General features: G+C 39.2%; 1 long non-coding RNA gene across 2 annotated transcripts; it reads right to left on the reverse strand.

The window, feature by feature from the left end:
* Positions 1 to 1118: 1118 nt before the first annotated feature.
* Positions 1119 to 17941, reverse strand: LOC140690840 (uncharacterized). 2 transcript variants are annotated; one of them, XR_012066162.1, is made up of 4 exons: positions 17833 to 17941; positions 16040 to 16171; positions 13164 to 13372; positions 1119 to 1438 (listed from the first exon to the last, which is right to left on the reverse strand). It is a non-coding gene; the product is annotated as an uncharacterized lncRNA (long non-coding RNA). The 2 variants fall into 2 exon arrangements; XR_012066161.1 differs by lacking the exon at positions 1119 to 1438 and adding an exon at positions 8904 to 10561.
* Positions 17942 to 18032: the final 91 nt, after the last annotated feature.

Below are 18032 nucleotides of genomic sequence, written 5' to 3' on the forward strand. Positions count from 1 at the left end.
GCTTTAGCATCCATCTGAAATTCTGAATCATTTTTAATAACTGATATAAATTTCCCTTAAAAAAATTTTATTCTCTAGGCCTCTCACTCCCTTGCCTTCAGAGATAGCCTGCACCCTGTACTGTGTATGTACTTTTACTTTAAACTACACAACCAACCCCGCCCTTGTTGCCTTTCTCTTTCTTTTCGAGATGGCCTGCACTGTCTACGGAATGTGCATCTCTCTGAATAAATCTTTTACTCAAAAAAAATTTTTTTTCCAAACATTCATCTTACAACTTTTAAACCTGCGACTTGTTATTGTTTTAAAATCTTCTTTCTTCCAGGCCTCTACTTTCTTTTCCATTGCTCAATATCTGTGAATCACTTTGTCCCATTTTCGGATTTGAAATTTTAGGCTGTTGGATTAAATTTTGATAAAGTGCCCTTCAGCACTAACATCTTTGTCTTTATGGTTTGGGAAATAATCTAACCAATCCTTTTGGTTCAATCTCAAACACTCCTTAGGTGCCCCAAAAGTAAATTTATGACATCTTACACCGTCAAAATGAGGGCTGCATCAACTCAGATCCATTTTGCAAACCTGGAAACTTTTCATTTCACAGGTATTCCATTTCTGCCAGGTTTTTTTCATCTTTCAACCCAGAGGACTCCTCCCTTCCTTCCCACCTAGTCTTGGCAGGTTCTGTCATTAAGATAGAAAGACACAAAGAAGGGCTAAGATCTATTTCCGTATTTTATCCAAAACTGCAGCATTTGGGTTGTGCGTAAATGTTTGTGATTTAAAATGCCCATCTGTTTCTCTAGGATTATTGTTGTTCTCCACTCCTTATAGTCTGTGCCAACGTTGGGAGGAATCAAGACAATTCAGCTTTTTGGAATTCTGCTTTTGAAAGCCACCGCAAATGAGGAGCCTGAAAAACCAAAGACCAGAGTATCTCGGCAAAAAAAATAGCTATGGCATTGTTAACCACTCTGTCTCGGTTTTGGTTTGGCTACATTGGCTATTATTGTTATTATCATTGCTAAAGTCATGGCTTCTAATCTGTCTAAAATTAAGTATCCGGTTTTACCTATGATTAAATGTATCCATCCATCTGTATTCATCTGAGCCAAATATTTTATAAATAAGGAGGCAGAATCATCAAGCTTTATAAAAGGATTGCTTAGAACAACGGGAGATCAAGGCTGTGTGAGGACAAAGGACTGACTGTCATTTTGACTGAAGTGAATAGTTCAGTAGTTGAATTCTAAATCACCACCCAGAAGAAAATAATCCTCAAAAACTTCTCTCTTCCTCCCATTTTCCACGTGATTAGTCAACCACCGGATACTATTCTTGTTCTTCAAATGTTTTCTGAAACATTATGGGGGCAGAAGGGCTATTTGAGCAGACTTCGCATTCTTGAAAGGTCTCAAATTTACAAGTTTGACCTTTTCTGAAAATGCAGTAAGAAATACGGTCACAGACATACACTGACAAGAATGAAATAATTCTTTGTTTACCAGAAAACTTTAAACTTGCATCCTATTATTGGAGCATACTACAGTTTGAATAAACCAGTTGGCTTTTTAAGAATCTTTTAAAAATTATTTTTATTATATGTATATTTGTTTGTTTTTTGGGAGGGATAATTAGGTCTATTTATTTTTTAGTGGCGGTACTGGGGATTGAACTCAGGTTAAAAATTATTTTTAGGTAGAAACATTTCAATCCTAATAAAAAGTATAAAAAAGACCACCATACACTGCACCAAGATCATTCAGATTTGATATTTTGCCACATTTATTCCACATTTCTTTTTCGTCGTCGTCAGTTTTATTGAGGGATAATTTAGATACAATTTTTTGTGTAGAGTTTTTGATATACAGGTTTTCTCATACATCAATGTACAGTTTTTCTGGTGTACAGTTTTATGAGTTTTAACAAACACACATAGTCACGTAACCACAACCACAAAAGAAACAGAACAATTTTACCTCTCATAAAATTTCCCTCATTCTCCTTTATAGTCAGCCCCTCCTCCTGTCCCAGCCCCAGAAGACACTGATCTACCTACTTTCTGTCCCTATGGTTTTCTCTTTTCCAGGATGTCACATCAATGGACTCATTCAGTGTGTAGCCTTTTAAGCCTGGTTTCTTTCACTTAGCCTAACACCTTTGAGATTCATCCATGTCGTGTGTATCTACAGACTATTTCTTTCATTATTAATATTAAGGTAAAAAATAAAACCCATAACATTAAATTACCATCTTAATCATTTTTAAGTGTACAGTTCAGCAATGTTAAGTATTTTCGCATTGTTAGGCAACAGATCTCTAGAACATTCTCACCTTGCAACATTGAAACTCTCTGCCCTCTAAATACTAATTTCCCCTCCCTCCAGCTCTTGGAAACCTATTTTCTTGTTTCTATGATTTTGACTCATATGATTTCATATGTGTGGAATCATACAGTATCTGTCCTTTTATGACTGGCTAATTGCGCTTAGCATAATGTCCTCAAAGTTAGCATGTGACAGGATTTCCTTCCTTTTTAAGGCTACATAATATTCCATTGTGTATATGTGTGTGTGTATATATATATATATATATATATATCATGCTGTCTTTATCCATTCACTTCTCAATGAACATTTGGGTTGCTTCCACCTCTTAGCTATTATGAATAATGCTGCTATGAGCATGGGCACACAAATATCTCTTCAAGATCCTGCTTTGAAAATTTTTTTCTATTTCTTTAATTTTGTATTCAGATAAGATGATGGATTTTCACTAAACTTAATGTGATAATCACTTCATGATGTATGTAAATCAAATCATTATGCTGTATACCTTAAACTTATACAGTGTTACATGTTAATTATATATCAATTAAACTGGAAGGAAAAATATCCTGCTTTGAATTCTTCTGGCTATATGCCAGAAATGGGATTGCTAGACCATATGTAATTCTATTTTTATTTTTTTTAGGATCCTCTATACTGTTTTCCATAATGACTGCACCATTTTACATTCCCACCAACAGTATACAAGTGTTTTAAATTTTCCACATCCTCATCAACATTTGTTATTTTCTTTCCTTTTGACAGTAGCATCCAGAGGAGTGTGGAGTGATGTTTCATTGTGGTTTTGATTTGTGTTTCCATGATAATTAGTGATAGCAAGCATCTTTTTCTGTGCTTTTTGACAACATGTGTATCTTCTTTGGAGAAATATCTATTCAAGTTTTTTGCCCAATTTTTAATCAAGTTTTTGTTGTTGTTGAGTTATATAAGTTCCTTATATACTCTGAATATTAATCCCTCATCAGATGTAAAATTTTCAATTACTTTCTCCCATTCTATAGGTTTCCTTTTCCTTCTATTGTTTTTTTTTTTTGACACACAGAAGTTTTTAAGTTTGATATAGTCTCGTTTATCTAATTTTTCTTTTGTTGCCTGTGCTTTTGGTATTACACAAAAGAAATCATTTCCAAGTCCAATGCCCTAAAGCTTTTCACCTATGTTTTCTTCGAGGAATTTAATGGTTGTAATCTATTTGAGTTAACATTCATACATGACAGAAGGTAAGGGTCTAATTTCATTCTTTTGAACGTGGATATCCAGTTTTCCCAATGCCATTTGTTGAAGAGACTGTTCCTTTCCCCACTGTATAGTCTTGGCACCATTATTAAAAATCATTTGGCTAAATATGCAAGGGTTTCTTTCAATCCACAAGAATTCTGTAATGAATATGCCATGATTTCTTCATTCATTCACCAGTTGAAGGAATTTGAGGTTTTCCAGTTTGGGGCAATTACAAGTAAAGCCACTGTAAACATTCATACACAGATTTTGTGTGAACATACATTTTCCTTTCTCTTGAGTACATACCTAGGAGTGAGATTTCTGAGTTGCATGGTGAGTGGATATTTAATCTTATAAGAAACTGCCCAACTTTTTCCCAGAGTGACTGTATATTCTGCTTTCCCATCAACAATGTTCGAGATTTCCAGTTGTTCCCAGGCTTGTGAAAACTTGGTATTAGTCAGTTCTGTTCTCATTTTCATTTTTAGCTATTCTAATAAGCATAAGGTGGCCTCTCACCGCGATTTGATTAGTTGACATTTAATAAATTGAATCATCCTGTAATGGCACATTTACATGGCATTTTAGCCTTGGGATGCCAAAAGTATTTGTTAAATATTAAGAAATGGATTATTCATTTTTCTGTAAATAAAGAGCCTCAAAAATGGAAGTGAGCTGACCTCTTGGTAACCCTGAAGGGCACCGCTCTCTCCTCCCCTACTTCTATTTCGGTTTCTGTGTTGTAAACATGTTTTCACCGTTATCCTCAGGATCTGCAGGCAGTTCCGTTTTCAGTCACCCCTTCCCAGCAGCCTGTGAGTGAATTCTTCCTGAGACCTGAACTTGCTTCATTTTGCCCCATCATGGGGTCAGGCATTTCTGCTACAGCTTGTTCCAAAGCTTTTATTTTTTTGTTAACCTAAATTTGTTGGAAAGAATGTGGAGATCAAAGAAAAGCAAATACAAGATTGGGTAAGCCTATGTCAAAGGCACCAACCTCACACTGTTAAAGCATGTTTTCCACGCCCCAGACGCATGGTCTGAAAAGTGTGATGTAGTTAGGAAGACAGTTAAAAAAAACTGGAATGTCCTGGAAACATCAGAGTTATCGTGGCCATAATCATGAAAATTCTGGATGGAACTAACCCTAATTCCAAACCCCCAGAATCCTCATCTCTGCATTATTGTCAATTTATTGGGCAGGGGGAGGAGATGGTCTGATGAGAAAAGATGAAGTTTAACAAGGTCTGTTTGGATGAAGACTCAAACTGACATCTCTTTTTAATAAAGGTCATTTGTGAATTCCTTAAAACAAACAATGAAAGTCCATCCGATCTAACTCCAGCTGCAGGTCTTCTCTCAGAGGGCAGTTGCTTACTATCGTGGGGTAATAAAAGATCAATCATATTTTAATCAATCAATCATATTCTGCCCCCTTCTAACATGGATCCACCTAAAAATTTTCTCTTAAAATGTTTTCTGCAAGACTTAACAAGCTGGTAATTGTAACCGTTTCTAGGGAGGAGAAAGAAAGGAGAGTCAATCTTCAATCTACTGTACATGTATTACTTTTCACTCAATAACTGATTTTTTAAATTAAATAACCACAACAATAAAACAAAAATTTAAAATAAATGTTCCCTCTCTTAATCACCTCATTCCTCTATTTCTTTAGGCGGAGCATTTGGAAAATAGGGCAAAAGTCCTTCCCTCCTGCCAGCCTTGTCCAAAGTCTGCTGCTTAAACTAGACTTGAAAGCAAAATTTAAAACCTGTGAACATTTTTCAAGTCTAAAAAAATTAGACTCAAACCAACACTGTAGTCTTCTATGGTTGTACTGTACAAAGTACTTATTTTCAGGAATTAGTGAAAATACATCTCACTGCTTTTGAAATTTTTTAAAGGGATGACACAGAGGGAGACTAGTTGCTGCCCAAGTTAACTTCTGTTGGTCACTGGTGACCATGATTTGGAGGCTGGCTGTTGGTTTTGACATTCCAGAAACAAACTCTTTGCAGGTCAGCCCAGGGTTCCTGGTCATGGTAAGCAGATCTTCCATTGATCAAGAGAAGAGAGGTCCATTTATTGCTCCTACTTATCCTTCAAATTTCACCTCCTCCAGGAGGCCCTCCTGCCCTGACCTACCAAGGAGGCAGACCCTCATAAATTTTGGAGTAAGACCAGTCTGGATTAATCCTGTTCCATCCCTTATTAGCTGGGTGACCTTGAGCAAGTTATTTAACCTCTCTGACAAAATCCATCACACTGTTTCCAATTAAACTCAAGACTAGAGGGGTTTTACTTAACCATACTGATCTTACATATGTATTTCCTTTCTCCCACACCACAAAGTTTGGTTCTTAACAGCTCCGACATAATTTATTGTTTGTTTTGTCCCACAATACGCTTAACATAGTGCTGTCTCTGAAGAGCAATACCAATACACAAAACACATGATTATTTTTTAACGTTAAGACATTTTAGCTGCACACTTTCATTTAATCCCTCTGCTTTTGGCATGCTGCCTCACATTTACCCTTTTCTCTGACTGCCATCTCTGGACCTAGAGCTGCCATGTTTCAAGTTCTCCAAAGAACTTTGTTTGCAGTGATTGAGGCAAGGAGTCACAGGAGGGACTCTGGGGTTAACAGTTCCTAGTATACATGTAAAATTACAGATCTCATTTCAGCCCCAGCTCTCACCCAGGTACCTAGGACCTTCAATTCCTGAGCCTGCTGGGCTGCAGCCAGCTTACTCCTCGTTGGCATCCCCTTCTGCAAGACCTGGGGCTTCTCCACTCAGGTAAGTCATCCATCTACTTCCTATCTTTCAAAAAGGATTTGACAGACACCTCTCATAAGCAGTCATTTCTCTCCTATTCTTTGTGGGCTTAGACATTTTGGATTCCTTTTTCTATCATTTTAGTAGTGTTTCAGGAGCAAGAAGAGAAATCTGCATGGGTTCCATTTGCCATGTTTCTATATGTTTCACATAAACATTTTACATATCAGGCATAGACAAGTAGTATAGTGAAACGATTAAACACACACATTCTGGAGCCACAGTGTTTAGGTTCAAATTCCTACTTTTGCCACTTGCTAGCTGTGTAATTTGGGCACGCTTTCTGTGCTCAGATTCCTCATTTATAAAATGGAGATGCTAGTGGTACCTAATACAAAACTGTCTGTGTGTGGGATGGCGCTGGGCACTTATTAAGCACTCCAAAGGCTTTAAAATGTTATTAAAGAAAGGGTTCAGGGTTCCTTAATTGGAAAGGACCAAACGATGTTGATAATTCTGCCTTAAGCAAAAGGAGAAAAATTGATTTGTTGGTAACTTGCCTTGAAGCTGACTGTTTCCCTCAGGGTTTAGCCATTCTGAATCGTGTAGTTTCCCTTTTTTTCCCTGCAGGTGGCAGCCTTTGTCACCAAAACTTTGCTCCTCACACAAGCTGACCCTGAGAGGAAACCAAAACCTCTTTTTTCTTTCATTGGATCTATTATTCATTCAATCAACAAATATTTGCTGAGTACCTACTACATGCCAGGAGCCAGGGAAATGGCAGTAGTCAAGCACACATCATGGCTGTCTTCTCAGAATTTACAGTTTGCTTCACCAAAGACGACATATAGATGGCCGACAGGTGCATGAAAAGAAGCTCAACATCGCTAATTATCAGCAAAATGTGAATCAAAACTACAATGTGGTATAACCTCACACCAGTCAGAGTAGCCATCATAAAAAACTCTACAGTGGTGAGGGAAATAGCTCAGTGGGTTCAATCCCCAGTACCTCCATTAAAAAAAAACTACAAATAATAAATGCTGGAGAGGGTGTGGAGAAAAAGGAACCCTCCTACACTATTGGTGGGAATGTAAATTGGTGCAGCCACTGTGAAGAACAGTATGGAGGTTCCTTAAAAATCTAAAAAATAGAGTTACATTATGATCCAGCAATCCCACTTCTAAGCATGTATCTGGAGAAAACTCTTAATTAGAAAAGACAGACTCACCCCAGTGTTCATAGTAGCACTATTTGCAACAGCCGAGACATGAAAGCAACCTAAATGTCCATCAACAAATGAATGGATAGAGATGTGATACACACACACACACACACACACACACGAATATTACTCAGCCATAAAAAAGAATGAAATACTGCCATTTGCAGCAACATGGATGGACCTAGAGATTATCATACTAAGTGAAGTAAGTCAGAAAGAGAAAGACAAATATCATATGCTATCACTTATATGTGGAATCTAAGAAAATGATACAAGTGAGCTTATTTAAAAACAGACATAGACTCGCAGACATAAAAAACAAACTCATGGTTACCAAAGAAGAAAAGAGAAGGTGAAGGATAAATTAGGAGTTTGGGATTAACATATACACAATACTATATATAAAATAGGCACCCAACAAGGACCTACTGTATAGCACAGGGAACTATACTCAATATTTTGTAATAACCCATAACGGAATATAATCTGAAAAAGAATAAATAATATATATATGTATAACTGAATCACTTTGCTGTACACCTGAAACTAACACAACATTGTAAATCAACTATACCGCAATAAAAAACTTTTTTTTAATTTATGGTTTCTAAGTTCGTTACAGCTGCAGAACTTAATTCAAAGAAGTGGAGGCACAAGCCCTAAATGGAGTCCTAACTCTGAGACAGAATGCCCTCTTGAGCAAAATGATGCTGTAAAGGGCATTACTTAGTACCAATTATTTTTCAGGCCTACTTGCCCTTAAAATGAGGTTTTCATGAGCTCCACTCTCAGGAAAGGATAAGGAGGCTAAGGGGCACTGAGATAGTCACCAGTGCACAAGGGGGTGTTGAGGTATTGGCATGGGTGGACAGGAGGATTTAGGAATTATAGGCCAGAGATGATGATTCTGAAAATGTCCCCACATTTTTAAGCTAAACATTTCCTTTTTAAGAAAAATTATCCAAAATTTGGAAATAAGACCAAGAGAGGGAAGTGTAGTTCTTTCCGTATTAAGGACATTGTTTTTAACAAGCCCACCTAAGGATTGTCTAGCAGGGGTTGGCAAACTTTCTGTAAAGTCCAAGATAACAAATATTTTAGGCTTTGGGGCTATATGCTCTCTGTCAACTATTCAACTCTGTCACCATACTACTCTGACTTTGTAGTGCAAAAGTAGACTTAGACAATATGAAAACAAATGGATATGGCTGTGGTCCAATAAAACTTTATCATAAACACAAGCAGCAAACCAGATTTGGCCCACTGGCCATATATGCAGGGCCAGCGAATGTATCTTTGTTTGCCTAGCTGTTTACTGCTGATTAAAGTCTCAGAATTTTGCCTGGTTTGAGTTTCAAAGTATTCCTCTCCAATATAGGAAAGAACCCCAAAGATTAAGTTTTTATTATGCTGAAGAGATTAACCAGTTTAGTATCTAAGACTCCTAACTTCCTCAAATATCTACTTCCTCAAAACACTCTGAACCAGTTTAACCATCTTACTGTTTCCTCTTTAACAAGCTGAATAAATTTTTGACATGTGTTCATTCTCTATTTGAATGAGTCACGCTTAGATGTTGTTGTCTGTTATATTTTGTTGTTCCCTAGTAATTAGCAGTACAACCTATTAACTAAGACTCCTGTGTTACCATGGAGGGTACCAAAGAAAGAAGGCATTTAGGAACTGCATCTCATTCTATTGTTAAACTCAAGAGGACAGAAGGAGGGAAACCCCTTGTGAAGGGGACAGAGTTTTTGCGCCTTTGGCAAATAATAAAAAGCCTATATAACTTCCCCCCAAAATTCCCCTACCCTCAGCCTGAATAAGGCATAATTCTTTATACTTCCAAAAATGGACTATGGGAAGAGTCGTTCTATCTTACCCAGCCTCAGAGTTGATCTCTAGGATTTCACTTTCACATTTCAGTCCTAAAGTCCTAACCTCCTCAAGTCGACTTTTTAAAACAACCCCACACCCAGGTGTTATGGACTGAATTTCTGTGTCCAACTTTTAGGTTGTGCATTTTTTTCAGTCAACACCTGGACTTTTGGTATCAAATCCATGAAATCATTGCCAAATCCAATAAAATGAAATTTTCCCCCTGTTTTCTTCTTAAGAGTTTTATAGTTCTAACTCTCATATATAGGTCTTTGATCCATTTTGAGAAACTTTTAACTATTAAAATAGACAGATCCATCAAATTTTTCCTTAACAGCCTGTGCCTTTTTATATATTTTTGAAACCATCATTTCTTATCCTAATATTCTATATCTTCTTCTAAAAGTTTTAAAATTTTGCTTTTGCTTTTACTCCTGGAATTTACTCTTGTATACAGTGTGAGTTAGGGATCCAATTTAATTTCTTTCTCCCAGAGGGATAACCAATTTTCTCCTTCCATTTTTTAAATAATTTTCCCCCAAATTTGTAACCTTACCTCCATTTCCTCTCAGGTTTCCACACAGGCATGAGTCTCTTCTCCCTCTTAATATTTACCTAGCTGAGCCTTCAAAAAGTCCTTTCTCTTTCATATCTGTTTGGTTGGTCTACTAAGATCACAGTTCTAGCTGTGAAAAATCCCTGCCCTTCTTGGGAGAGTAATCAGTGTGAAAATGGGAGCAAGCTGGCAGGGACCACAGAGGAAAAACATCCCACAGGGCACAGGGGACGTGGGTGAAGTCAATTATGCCAGCACTGAAAGAAAAATCCAAGCAAAAACAAGCAGTTTATGGAGTACAAGCCTCTCCCATTCTCCTCCCGAGACCAAGGATTTCATGCCCCAGAGAGGGCACCAGATGGGAGAAGACAGAAATCCGCTGTTACCTCTGCCAGTCTCACTTCCATATCTATGTGTCTGTTTCTCTTTCACATGATTAAAAATACTGTAAATTTAAAAAAAAATCCCTGCTTTCCTCCAGTTTAGCCAGCCGGTCTTCCTTTATTTGTCTTTCACTCTTCTGCTGGTTCTGTCCTGGTAGTATGACAGAAGCTTTTTTTAAAAAAAATTAATATATTTGACGTATATTTGACATTATATTAGTTTCAAACTGATTTGATATTTGTATACATTGTTAAATGATCACTACAATAAGGCTCGTTAACATCTGTTACCAAACATGCTTAGGATCAAAGTTTTTTCTTGTGATGACGACTTTTATGACCCACTCTCAGCAACTTTCAAAATTATATGCCAGGGGGAAGGGTATAGCTCAAGTGAGCGCATGCTCAGCATCCAAGAGGTCCTGGGTTCAATCCCGAGTACCTACTCCAAGTGGAAATCAATGAAGAAACCTAATTACCTCCCCCTCATAAAAACAAAACAATACAAGCCAGAAAATATGCCATTGTGCTGTACACCAGAAACTGACACACTGTAACTGACTGTACTTCAATAAAACAAAAGCGTGTGACAGAATCATATTTTTAAAAACAACCTAGTTCCTCCTTGATTCCCTAAGCAAACCTGTTTCCCAGAGACAGTCTTCTAGGCATAAGCTTCATTAACTGCCTTTTTAGGTTCTGGATTTTCATTAGCTTTCTCTACCTCCACCCACAAAGAAGTATATTTCCTCTATAATAAGGATCATGTTCTTTTCATTTGTTTTCTGTAATAAAATATAACCCCATTCTGCACGTAAACTCAGAGTCTGGTCTTCTCAAAAGTCCAAAACCATGATCAAGGATTATGCAATTAACAAATCAGAGCCAACTTGGGATCCCAGGAGTGAGGTGAGCCTTACCAGCATGTGACAAGCCAAATAAAGTCAAGAGATCAACCCCTCCACAGGTCCTGCTCATGACCCTGATTGAGGCTCAGAATGACCCTGAATGAGGCTCAGAACGACCTACAGAACAGATTCGGGGCTGCTAACTCTGCATTATCCACCTACTCCCTGTGTTCATGCTGTAAAAAGACTACGATCTCACAAACAAGAGCTCTGTTCGCCCTGTAGAATTTAGCTGGCTTTGCTGTTTAAAATCCAGCCTCAAACTTTGCTGAAATATGTAATATAAGAAACAAAAAATTTCTCCCATCCAAGCCTGACCGTCTGTAAGCTAAAGTGCTGCCCTCTTTAAAGTAAGCCTTCCCTGGGACAGAAAGACTTTTTTCCCCAACAAACGTAATCCCTGCCCCAGCCACCTGCTGAGGTCAAAGCTGTACTCATGCGGGTTAGGTCGAGGCCTGCCCTAGAGGTCCTTGAACTCGGGACCCTGCCAGTTAAAATCTTGCTGAACAACTGTAGCTGTCACAAACTGTCCAGGTCAAGCATCCACTTGACCCAAAATTACCTTTAAGCCTAGAGCCCTGAATGCATCAGAAACTTGATCCCCATGTGGTATTTTAGCCCCCAAATGTCAGCCCTTATGCCTGCTTCTGAAGTTTTCTGAAGAGAAAATTAACATGTTGGGGGGTTATGAGGTGATAATTAATTATCCCCTTCTTGGCCTTTCTCAATTCTTAAACCCACTGAGACATACATGCATAAATCAGGCAGCTGGAGTGCCAAAGTATCAGCTTTATCAATAAGGCTTATTAGAGAACATGGCTTTGTTATGCACACAATCCCCATCTGGATTACACTGGCTTACCTAGTCACAGACTGGGTTCCTGCAGGCCTCCTCCCAAGGGACAGGCTCCCCATAATGGAGGAGGAAACATGAGTATCCAAAGGTCAGACCACAGCAAGAAAGAAAAAAAGACTGGGCCGCATGCTCACTAAAACCAAGCTCCCCCAAAACTGAGTTCCCCTGCTGAGTTTATGATTGATCTCTCTATCCAAAACTTTATTCCTTTTCCTCTTCCCCTCCTCTTCCCCTCAGGATTGAGAAGTATCAAGAAAGGAGGGGGGCTGAAACTGAGCAGGACCCTGAGGGGCCTTCCCAGGTATAAGTCCCTTGGTGTCCCCCACTTCTTGTTTGATTGGAATCAGAGGGCTGATGAGTAAAGATTCCCAAAACATCATCCTGTTACCTCACCACCGAACAATCATAAAAATGTCCATGGGGCTGATCAGACACCCTGCAACTCTCACCCCGAATGTTACCTTTAAAAGTCCTTGCCTGAAAGCCATTGGGGAATTTGGGTCTTTTGAGCACTAGCTGCCTGTTCTCCTTGCTTGGTGCCCTGCAAATAAATGCTTACTTTCCTTCACCACCACCTAGTGTCAGTAGATTGGCTTTGCTGCATGAAGGGCAAGGGGACCCAGATTCAGTTCAGTGACATCAGCACCTTCTTCTGAATCCACCAATCAGACCCACTCCTCATCTCATGGAGGTAGTAAGAAAGAGATCACAAGTTTTCCCTCAGTAGTTTTTCTACTGAGGAACAGTAGTTCCCTACCCTCTATCTAAATTAGCAGAGCATAAATTCCCTTCTAACAGCTGCCTTTGGTTTGGTGACTTATTCTTGATTCAATAATTGTAGTCATGGTATCAGGATCACAGGGTGTTTTCAGGATTCACTTTGTAGCAAGCCAAACTCAAAGTGGCTTAAGGAAAAGAGGAAACTAATATGAGTTCAGGGACTGATCTTCCTACAGGCAAAGCTGGATTCAGGGGTTTATCAATATCACAAGGCCTCTGTTTCTTACCATCTTTAGGCTCTGCTTCTCTCTGAATTGCCTTCATTCTCAGGCTGGCTCTTCCCAAGTAGAGGCAAAAATGGCCTTCAGCAGCTCCAGGCTTTCATTCTACCAACTTAGGAATCCTGGTGAGAATTTCTTAATGCTTTCAGCAAAATCCCATAATGGTGTTTTGTTGGCCTAGCTTGGGTCAATGTGCCTTCTTACTGCACCAATTACTGTGACCAAGAGAATGAAATGCTCTGACTGGTTAGACCTGGGTCATGTGCCCTCCCCCCACCCCACCAGTGGTCCAGTTCCACCCAAAGTTCATGAATCAACATGGATTATTCCTCCAAGGAATGAAAATACTATTGTCAAAGAATGGGAGGAATGGATTCTAGGTAGGAAAAACATGACCATCACACAATGCAAAGCAAGATAAATTCAATGGAAAGAACAGCCTGCGGCTAGTGCCTTCAAAAGGGCTTTGCAGGGCAGCACAAGAGTGTCCTGGACACCTCTCCAGTTAGCCCAGCTCAACCCGTTACATTTCTATGGGAGTATCATGTTACTTGCCCCCCTTTCCTCAGCTCTAAAACAAGTTGCTTGTTCTATGTGACCTCTTAATCAACAGCATTCACTTCTCAGGTATTTATTTAGCACTTATTGGATGCTAGGCACTGTTCCTGATACTTGAGATAAATAGAATGGTGAATAAAATACACAAAATCCCCTGCTCTTCTGGAAATTACATTTTTGTCAGGGAGGAGACAAAAAATAAACAAAAGAAATCAGTCCTATGTGTTATGAAGGGAAATGCAAATGGGCTGTTGGGAGCTTTCACATTTAAAGAGGTGGTCAGTGTAGATGAGGCAGGTAGTGTATATGGGATGTGCTCAGTCTATGGTATCTATTGTTCTCACTATCATTACTACTCTTATTTTATTTTTTATTATTTTATTATAATTATAGTATTATTTATTATTATAACTAATGCATATTAATAGCATTTGGTGACCCCCTTGAAGTCTCCGGCATTAAGTATCAACAGCTTAGCATATAAGGCCCTCTGCAGTAGGTCCTAAGCTATTTTTTTGATTGTGATATAATTCACATACCACAACATTTACCCTTTTAAAGTGTACAGTTCAATATTTTCAGTATGTATCTAAGGTTGTGAGACCATCACTACTGTCTAATTCCAGAACATTTTCATTACCCTGAAAATGAACCCCAAACCCATTAGCAATCATTTCCCATCCCCCCTCCCCTCAGCCTCTGGCAACTACTAATCTACTTTCTGTCTCTATGGGTTTGCCTATTCTGGACATTTCATATAAATAGCATCATATGATATGTGGTCTTTGGGGACTGGTTTCTTTAATTTAGCACAATGTTTTCAAGGTCTCCATGTTGAGAAATGTATCAGTCCTTCACTTCTTTTTATGGCTGAATGGTCCCTAAATTATTTTCCTAGCCCCATTTCTCATTATTCCCCATTCAAGCCCTGAGGCTGAGCTGCGCTAGACTACTTGTTCTCCAATCACACGCTGCCTTCGTTGTGGTTTCATTTCTTTTTCTTGGCATGGTTATACACCCTCCTCAGACCTCTGCCTGTCCATGTAGGCCTCTAACAGTTGTCACCACTTCATGAAGTGCCCTGAGTGTTCTTTCACCCCAAAGGATCCTCTTTCTCCTCCTCACACTTTGCTTTTATTTTCTCTATATATTTACTTAAGTTTAACCCTCCTACTACACTGTGACTGCCTTGAAGGGACCAACCTTAGCCCAGAGCCTCAGATATAACAAGTGCTCCCCAAATATTTGTTCACTTATAAGGAATTGGTATAACCCCGTGTTTCTAAACTGAGACTGACTTTGCCCCCCAACCCCAACCTCCAGGGGACATTTGGCTATATCTGGAGACATTTTTGATTGTCACAACTAGGGGGTGAGGTGTGCTACTGGCATCTAGTAGGTAAAGGTCTGGGATGCTGCTAAACTCCCTCCATTGCATAGGACAACCCCCCACAGCTAAGAATCGTCCGGCCCAAAATGTCAATAATGCCAAGGTTGAGAGACCTTGCCATAAACTAATTAATTCTTTGAATAGGTTAGCAAAAAGAAATCAGACAAGATCTGCGTACCAGTCCGGCAGAAAATCTCATTAGGGATTTTGTGTGTGTGTGTGTGCTTTTTTTAGGAGCTAGGGGTGACTCTAGTGCAAAGCTCTTTCCTAATGCCATAGAGGTGCCCTGGGAGCACAGATGGTATTTTCACCACTCGCTCACTTCTGAGAGTGACAATTGACCTCCCAGGAATCCTTGAAGTGCTAGGAATGTAACTCGGCTAAGGAAGAAAACTCATAGGGTTTTTTAAGTCTAGCAAAATGCCACAAGTGAATTGTGCTCCTAGGGGAGGGCACGGGAAGATGGTTTTTGTTTCTGGTTTTATTTTTTTTTCCCAAGTAGCCTCTTCTGGCTACTGGGGTATTGCCATGAAGTGAAACTTTTCTTAATTGCTCTGGAATAAATGATTCAAGGGAACCTGAGACCCTGTCTCCTCTCTTTTCCAAAAAGTGCAAAGGAGCTTTGAGAAAGGATTCTGTTCGCATTGTGCTCCAATGAGCAACTCATTTGCTGAAAACTCATTTGCAGGAAATTCAAGGCACTTGTATCATCTAACTGTGAAAACAGTAGCCCTGTCAGAGCAGAGGTTACCAGCTTCAGAGTCACATCTTATGTTCCTGCTCATCTCAACCAACCGGTTCTTGTGAGTGACATGGAAATTAGGTAATGTATGCCTTGAAAATGAAAGGTAGGAGGAGTCTAAAGGAGTTTGATGAGGCAAGGAATAGGGGTTGACATGCTATTTCAAAAAGTTTGTCCTTGGGGTAGAATTACCTGACAGCCTGGTTGGGATTTGGAAGTGGTGTGAGCTTAAAAAGAACAACCTTTAGCACAGCTGGCATAGACATAAATGCCAAGTTGAGGTTCCGCAAAGCTCCACCCCCTCTTCTAGGTGCACTCCAATTCCTGTGGGTCATAAAAAAAGGCAAGGTGTGATTGCATTCCTAGGATTGCTGTATTTTTTATCCAATAAATGATCTTTTTTTTTTTTTTGGTCTACATATTTGACAAAATGCCACTCACTATGTGAAGTGATTTCTTCAGGCCCATTCTGATGAAAGCTCAAAGGACAGAAACATATACTTAGCACACTGTGAACCGCAGAAGTGTTTAATGATGATGGTAACAGGAATAATGGAATGTGCTTGGAGTGGATGGTTGGCAGGTCTTTAGAGGTATTAAGACAGGTATAAAAAAGAGTCATTTAAGAATGAGATGGGACTCCGCAGAGTGACTGCAGTTCTGTCAAAAGTGAACTGGAAAAGGACCAGTGCTTCCGGGTGAGTTTATGTTTCAATAAAAAGAAAAATTATTCCAAATTAGATCACTTGCCTCAAATCTCAGTTTCCTTTTATTTGTGAACCCTTTCATTCAATCATTCCTTTATTCAGCAAATACAATTTTTATATTATTTATGGTTCCTATTCAATTACGCCTTCTTTAATTCAACATTTACAAATTGCTTTAGTTCTAATAATACAATGGCAAATGATCCTTGCCTTTGGGGAGCTTGGGATCTAGTGAAATATTTATTCATTATTTCATTTATTTACTAAAGTGTTTACTGTGTGCGCATATGTTCTGGGGATACAGTAAGAAAGAACACAGGAACCTTAGGTAATGGAATTACAATCTAGTGGGTGGAAGGAAGGCCTAAAGCAAAGGTCCTGAGACAGCTGTGAGCATGGCTAGAGCCCAGTTAGTGAACGGGGCACAGCACCAAAGAGGATGAAGAGGTATGCAGGTGCTAGATTGTTTACCGTTTCACTAATATGGTCTGTAATCTGAATGTACTCATATACCCATACAAACATGTAACACATATTTGGTGAGCTAATCTTCCCACTAGATTACAAACTCCCTCATTAAATTTAGTTATTATTCAACCTAAATCATTTCAGAAGATTGCTTAGTCAAAATCTGGAGAAGGCAACTGTGATGTCTTTGTTAAGGGTAGGCTGAGAGGTTTAAAAAAAAAAAAGTAGGGGAGGGACTGCCTTTCTTGCCAAGGTTGTCCTTTTGACGAGAAGGGATGGCAGCTGTAGGAGGAGAGAGGCGGCCTGTCATCTTTGCAAGTCTTTGGCACTGCATGACCTCTCTGAGTGCCCAAGTCAGAGGTGGGGAGAAGACCTGCTTACCCAGGTGGACCCTCAAGAAAATTAAGATTTGGAGCAAAAAAATGGGGGCTGGAATTTTTTATTCCCCATTTGGCAGAACCATCTACAAAGTCTAAAACACTTCTGTATGACAAGTCTTCAATGGCCATGCCTGTATCTCCATCATCATGTTAATAGGGACAGATAACATTTTCTGGAATTTCCTAAATATTATGCAAAACAGCTCTTCTTTCCAAACAGACTGCCGCCCCTAAACCTTTCCAATATATAAGTTCTGGAGGTGTCACGAAATTTGTGTACTTCAGTTTCTTGGTATATATACTACAAAATAATAACACGTAACCCCATAGTTTCTTTCACGTTTTCCTCTAAAAGAACATTGGTGGTGTTTAGAACAACAGCCTTTAAAATATATGGTTAAAACAAGGGAGAAAACTTTCAAGTACCCACCTGTAATTCTCAGTACTTAGGTTTGGCGTCCGGGGAATCCTCCTAGGTCCTTGATGCTAGGCAGCGAAGCAAAGAACGACTACAACTCCTGGACTACAACTCCCAGGAGACATTGTGTCCACATCCTCTGCGCACGCTCCACCTCTGTGACTGCATAGGGCACCGAGCCCAGGAGGTGGGGCTTGAGCATGAGCCGCGAG

This window comes from Vicugna pacos, chromosome 32, assembly GCF_048564905.1.
Source record: "Vicugna pacos chromosome 32, VicPac4, whole genome shotgun sequence".
In the NCBI taxonomy this organism is placed as follows: Eukaryota; Metazoa; Chordata; class Mammalia; order Artiodactyla; family Camelidae; genus Vicugna; species Vicugna pacos.